The sequence below is a fragment of the Octodon degus genome, unplaced genomic scaffold (assembly GCF_000260255.1).
Source record: "Octodon degus isolate 3935 unplaced genomic scaffold, OctDeg1.0 scaffold00070, whole genome shotgun sequence".
NCBI classification, from domain to species: domain Eukaryota; kingdom Metazoa; phylum Chordata; class Mammalia; order Rodentia; family Octodontidae; genus Octodon; species Octodon degus.
Window position 1 is genome coordinate 4169130 of NW_004524646.1, and position 7228 is coordinate 4176357.

Genomic DNA, 7228 nt, shown 5'->3' on the forward strand with positions numbered 1-7228 from the left:
AAATAAAAAAATAAAAAAAGAGTGAACCTGTTGTGCCCCTCTGCTCCTGGACTAGTTGGGTGGTTCTGTCCCCTACTCTCTCTGTAGGGACTGCAGCTGCAGAGTTTCACCCCAGGCGTGTATGCCAAGCCTGAGCTGAGTCTGAAGGGGACAAGGGGGAGCAGGGGAGAGGTGAAGCGCTCCCACACACTCCCTGGGCTTGGGCTAGAGTTCAATCTGGGGGTCCCGAGAAGGTGGCAGAAATTCTCACTCACTTCAGTGGGTGTGGGGGTGCTGTGGAATGATGCAGGTGTCCCAAGGGCGCAGAAGAAGGTCTCACTCATGCTATGCCTGGGTTTAGACTGGACAGGTCTGGCGGGCACAGGTTAGCCAGAAGCTCTCCCACACACTCACCAGGCCTGCGCTAGGGCTGGATCTGGGGGTCCCGAGAACACAGCAGAAGTTCTCACTCACTCAGCAGGCGTGGGGAGGGTACTGTGGAGCAGTGGTGGGAAAGAATGTCTCACTCATGCTGCATGCCTGTGTTTGGACCAGACTGGTCCCATTGGCTCAGGGTAGCCAGAAGCTCTCCCACACACTCACCGGCCTGGACTAGGGCTCTATGTCTCTATTTCTAATGTCCTCCTTATGCTTGAATGTTGAAATTGGAGTTCATTTGCAGAGGGCTAATGCATTGGAGAAAATCATGCTCTTTCTCAACCAGCAATGGCAGGGATAAAATGTGCAGAATTCCAAAACTAGAACACAGAAATGGCAAACTTTTCATCTTCAGTGTCACAGACACCAAGTGGAGAGACCACCTACGCAGGCCTTCCACACAGGCCTTCTGTAGGGCACCAGGGCTGTTTGTCCACTGCCACTAGAGTGAGCAGAGTTCCTAGATGGGAATCAGTCAGAAGCCAGAGTAGAACAAAGGCTTTTAAAGAAAGGGGAGGAGCTTGCTGCCTTGGGGAATTTGGGGGCGGAGACAGTGTGGCCACACTTCTCTGGATGACAGGTGGATGACAGTATGGTCACTTTGCTTGAGAAGGACAGAACAGAGACAAGGCTTTGTTCTTTTGTAACTTCCTTCTGTGCCTGCCAGTCACTGCATCATCCACTGGGTATGACTTTTAGTAGAGTTTCACTGTCCCCTCTGAGTTTTCAGAGAATGGATAACTGGTTCACATACCTGCTATTTGTCAAGTAAATCTCAGTGTTAGGGCTAGAAGGGATGAGAGAAGATTGCTGGCTCTGGCTAACTTTATCAGGATGGGCAGCAGCTAGTGAAGAAGATCCTGTCACCCAGGGGAAGGCCACACTCAAGCCCTGCAGATGGGACTGGGGCGGTGCCTGCTGATGAGGCTGGGGTCAAGCTAAAGTCCCTAATTCTTGGGACAAATATTGGTATCCTCCAGCTGCTGTAACCAATTACCACACATGCAGTGCACTGAAAACAGTGCAAAAGGCCAAGGTTAAGTTGGGGTGTTGACAGGAAGTTTCTTCTGAAAAGTCACAAAATTTAAGGCTGCTTAGGGCAAAATAAGGGAGAGCGTTCCTGTTGAACACTGCTGGAGGGCACCTTCCTCTCTCGAAGTGCCCAGGGAGCCCCAAGGGTCTGTCCTCAAGGAGCTCATGGCATGGGGTCCTTGTTAAAAGAGTGTCCCAGACAGGTGACAGAAGGGGATTTGAGCACAGTGGATGGCCAGGGGGACAGGTAGGGTTCCCAGGGGGTGACCTATAACCCAACCCAGAGAAGTGGCAGCTGGCCAAGGAAAGGGGGAAACATGCATTCCAGACACAGAGGCCAGCTAGACACAGGGCCAGCAGGTGCATCTGGGCAGCAGGGTGCTTAGAAGCCGCACTGCAGTTCATTCCCAATACCGAAACGGCATGTAACAAGCCCCATTGCAGCCTCTTCAGAATACAAGGAAGACCAAGCAACCCTGACCTGCGCTCAATCATCCAGCAGTTAGTGGTGGTATCTACTCTGCTTGCCAACTTACAAGTACCAAGAACGCAGGGAATAAGAGGGAGCACTGCTGAGGTTCCCTTGAAACTGAGCTTGTGGAGCTCGCTGGGCACGGACGTTTTTGGTGCTGAGTGGAAGCGCCCCCTTGTGGACAGGGCACCCTCTCACCATTTACACACACACACACACACACACACACACACACACACACACACACGGCAGCAGCAAGTAGTTGAGCCTGGGCCCCTGATGTCCTCCAGCTCCTCCATTCACAACCCAACCAGCAGAAGGTCATGTGACTTGCACAGGCGCAGCCAGGGAGGGCCACAGCATCCGATACAGAAACTCTGTGCTTCATCTCATTTGCTCTCACCTCCCTGCCGGCCCCAGGTCCTGGAGCACATTTTCCCCGAAGGCAGAGGCTGGATACACCAGACTGCTCTGACTGGAAACCAGTGTGTGACTTCCAGCCCCCAAGCATGGACTGACATGCAGAGGCAGGAACAGACAGGCAGAGAACTGGGCAGGGAAATGGCACTGTGAGAGTGAACCGTGAGCCCAAGCCCAAGCTCTCTTCTTTGCCTATAAAAGCTTCTGGCTAAGGAAAACCCTTACTGCAAGTTTCAAAAAGCAATCCCATGTTCAGGAAGAATGTGTTGCCTGAGAACTCAGGGAGCATGGCTCATGAGCCTGCAGTTTAAGCACACTGTCAATACGGGTTCAGACAAGACAGGCATCAGATTTATGGGTGGGGAGGGGCAGGACAAGTGACAAAGCCCAGCACACAGCCTGGGACACAGAGGACCTGGCAGCCCTGCTGTAGGGAAGGTCATCTGGTCCTCTGCAGACACAGAGATCCTCTCCTCGGTTCAGAGCACCAGTGCCTTGGAAGAAGGCCATGCTGTGCTGCCTGCAGATCTGGCTGATGGGGTCACCTGGCAGGGTTCGCACCTGGACCCAGGCCAAGGCAGCACCTGGAGCAGCACACCTGGGCTGAAGGGATGAGTGTGCAAAGGGTCGTCCTGCAGCCCTGCTCCAGGGCCCATGTGGGCAGCACTTTCCTTAAAGGCCTTGCTAAGGTGCAGAGCTTCTTCCCAATCCACTGTCAGTATTGGGCCTGTCCTGCGCCCTGACGTCCTGTGGTCAAGGTCTTGTCTCCTCCTTACTGCTCTTGGTGCTGGACAGAAGCAGCTCCTCAGGGCCCCATCCCCCACCAGCACCCAGCACGCTGTCCATCCTGGGACCGAGTGGGTCAGGCCTATCTGGTCCTAGCTCAGGAAACTCCCTGATGTTGTACCTGCCCCAGGCAGGGACTGAAGGATCTGCAGACGGATTGCGCACTTGCTGAAGAGCGGGGGAAGCCGGCAGGCACTGCTCCTCACTGCACACTCAGCACCAAAACTTCAGTGGCAGCCACAGGGATCTAGTGAGTCGGCAGAAGTATCCTGTAAGGTATGAGCTGAACACATTTTAAATGACACTGGGCTTAGGGGCTGTGACCCTCCTGTAAGCTGAGGAATGGCTGTAGGTCACAGAGAAGTAATACTGGGCAGACTGACAGGAAGTGCTTTCACATTGCAAGTGTGAATTGTATGACAGCTTCCTTTCCAATGCACTAAAGAAGGACAAAATTATTTAAGGACTATTCATGTTTTGTGTCTGCCCAGTGCACACAGGACAGCAAAAAGCACCTTGTCCTCCATCTCTGTACCCCTCTCACCACCAGGAGACATGGCGCCCCCTGCTGGCCAGTGCACCATGCGTGCTCCCCACTGTGAGTCTCTGTCCTGCCCAGCAGAGACCAGAACCACCACAGCTGACATCTCTGAGGACAGAAAGACCTTGGCACAGAGGGTCGCCAGGGAGCCTGCCACCAGAGCCTCAAGACCCAGAGAGACAAGGAAACTGGCAAAGAAATGGAATTATTTTGCGACTTCTTCCTGGGAGCTTGTGAGTGGGCAAGAAGCTTTCCTTAGAAAGTCCATCATTCTGCCTGTCATCTCTTGTTCAGACATTTACAGTGAAAAGTAGAGAAATGACAATAAAACGAAACCACCAAACAGGCCCTGGGAACCACCCAGCATACTGTAATAGAACAGATGTTCAAGAACATTGACCAAATAACACTTGAAGTGGTATTTACAATGAGATATATTTTGTTTCCATTTTTGTGTCTGTTTTGTGGTATTGAGTATGGTTCATCCTCAGAGCTCTCCTTAATTTTTATTTTGAGGCACGGTTGTACTAGGTCAGTGGGTTGCCTAAACTGGACTCAAATTTCAATCCATCTTCATCAGCCTCCAACAGTGCCAAAATCTCAGATGGATCCAGCCATTCCTGGCTTAACACAGCTTGATAAAGAGCCTTAAAGTTAAACACATACAGCTGAGCATGTGACCTGTACTGTGGTTATTCCACATCTTTTCTTAGCCCAGCCTGAACACTTTGGTGACTTAGCCAGAACCTGTCTCAAAATTTAAAAATGATGTGGGGATGTAGCTGAGTGCAACTGCCTTCATTTCAATACCCAGTCCTGAGAAAAGGTGTACGTAGGCTGCTGTACCTGGCACTGAGCCCGGGTAGAATACACACGGCCTGCTGTGTTCACTGTCTGCTCCTACTCACGCCCACATTGTGGATTCCAGAAGGTGAGTACCTGGCTCATCAAAGTCAGCTTCTGGCTCATCCAGCATTTTGTTTTCCCAACACAGCAGAGTGGAACATCATGTGTAGTAATCATTTCTGGTTCCAGAAGCTTCTTTTCAGGTACACACACACACACACACACACACCACAAACAAGAATGAGTGAGACATAGTAAACTAGTACTGTGTAGATCAAGAGCAGAGACGTAGTGTGTATTTCCCAGTGCTCTGCTGTCATACAGGAATACTACTATGATACTATGATAGTATAGCCAGAACATAACTATTCTCTCTCTCTCTCTCTCTCTCTCTCTCTCTCTCTCTCTCTCTCTCTCTCTCAATACCTGCTCAATCAAGAGCCTTTCCCTTCATGGAACTGCATTCCAGTTTTTTTTCTTGGAACATTATAGAAAAATTCGTATAGTAACTTCATTAGTATGCTTTTCTCTCCTGCTGTAAGGTACCAGCAGATAATCTGCGCTTGTGTTCATGGAGGTATCTTTTGTTCCATTGTTGCATTTTTTGTTGTTGTATCTTTTTCCTACAGCGATTCTCTTCGTTTTTCTGTCTCCAGTCAAAGGAAGTAGGAAGACTCACTTGCTAGAGCAGATGTACTTGATCTACAGAAGCCAGAAAAGAGATAAGAAATCATACTCTCCAGCTCTTCTAAAAGCAGATTCTGTGTATTGTGCAGCTGACCTAGACTCTGCTGGACTTAGATGAATTCCTGCTGCAAATCTGCGAGTTTGCTTTCACGCTGCTGATAACTTCCAATCAGGGTAGTGTAGTCCACTTGTAACTTAGAGTCAGTGTCACTGTCAACCAAACCTTGTGCCTGAAGATGACACAGTTCTTCCTACTGCTGGGCAGGCTCGTGCTGCAGTTACACATTGTGGTCAGCACCTGCCTTCTCCCCTCTGCTGTTTATTTAACTTGCTGTTGTAACTGATAGCACTTCTCCAGGCGCTCCTGCAACTAGATGCTATGAACACCTCCAACCCATCACCAGTGCCAGAAGTCTACAAAACTGCCTCTACAGTCTGACTCTTCTGACTTGGGTCCTATATTTCCATGGCTTTTTCACAAAGGGTGTGTGAAAAATTCTGAATTGTTTCTCTGCACATGTTGTGTCCACTACTGTCTGATCCGCAGGACAGTTTCTTCTTTTCTCCTTGCAGGTTCATGAGGGCTGCTTATTTAGTGTGGATGATTTCCAACACTTTAGTATGTTTTTTAGAAGGCTATTTTCTCTGGTTTTCTTGTTAAAATCCCCTCCCACATGTTCTTTTTCCAGACTATAGAGAAGATCATGTGTCTTTAAGTTCTTCTGTGGCAAAACATGGGTGCCTTGACCACACTCATTTCTGGAAAACTAGTCAATCTGTTTAGTTAAAGAGGTAGTCTTCTTCTTTCGCAGTTTAAACTCGAGCTTTGGCTCTTTGACTCCTTTCAATAATCTTTCAGTTTCAGCCTTACATAAGGCATGGCTTTCACTTTGGTTTTCTATGTAAAGTCTCTCAATTTGATTTCCTGGATGTGACAATTCTCTGACTGTCCTCTTTCTTCATACCACTGCACTTTCATTGAGTCAGTTGTTTTTTTTAAATTCCAAATTCCCTCATGTTTCTCTCAGATGAGCTGGGTAGTGTAATATTCATGTGCTCATGATGGTGTTTAAAAGCATCCACTTCTTTCTTGTGTTCCTGCAGACACTGGAGTAGTTGCCTCTTACTCAGCTTTCAATCTTCAATTCTCTTTAGGCAAAGTTTCATTTCCTCTTGCAGGGTGCCTCATGTAAACTCAGAGCAGACACATCACACTCTGCTTCCGAGATGCTCTGGAGGGCTTCAGGCTGAGCGAGACCCAACTGGATACTGTAGTTCTCTGGAGCCTTCCAGTTCTGTATGATGATGGTTATTTTCTTCTTTCATTGAGCTAAGACTTCTCCTTTTACTCTATGGTCTGTTGTGAAATTTTATTTGGTCTTGAGGCCTCAATACCTTTATCTAATTCATCCTGCAGCTTTGAAGTTTCTTCTTTTAAGTTTTTCAATCCAGTGATTTTGGGCAGTTAGCCCTCATGTCAGGCGCTTCTGGATTTCTAAACTAGATAACATTTATTTATTTTCTTTATGATCAGGATCAATCCACTCAGTAGTGTTTTTGAGTATTACCATTTCAAAGTCTTCTCCTGTCTGAGATTCAGTAAGCGCTTGCCTTCTAGCTGGAAAGCAGAGGTATTACGAGATCAGTGTCATATAGTTTCAAGTCTTAAACATTGCAACAGGAATTAGACCACCAAAGACCATGGCAGGGCCCTGGCTGTGTCTCTAAATACAAGTGTGTGCAAACACAGCTCAGCTCTTTGGTTTACACCTCACAGGGGGAGCACATGTCACTGCCACGGAGATGACAGGGTTCACAGAGCCCAAATATCCTACTGTGCAGCAGAGTGTCCACTGCTCTCTACTTGAACAGCGATGATCCAAAATACTAAAGAAACCACAGAAGTACATCACAGCCCTCATTTCTGCACATTACCCAGTATGCTGTCTACTGACCACACTGTGCTGCCTGGGACCTCACTGTCCTTAAAGGAGCATTTCCTTGGGTATTTGATTCTATTTGCACAT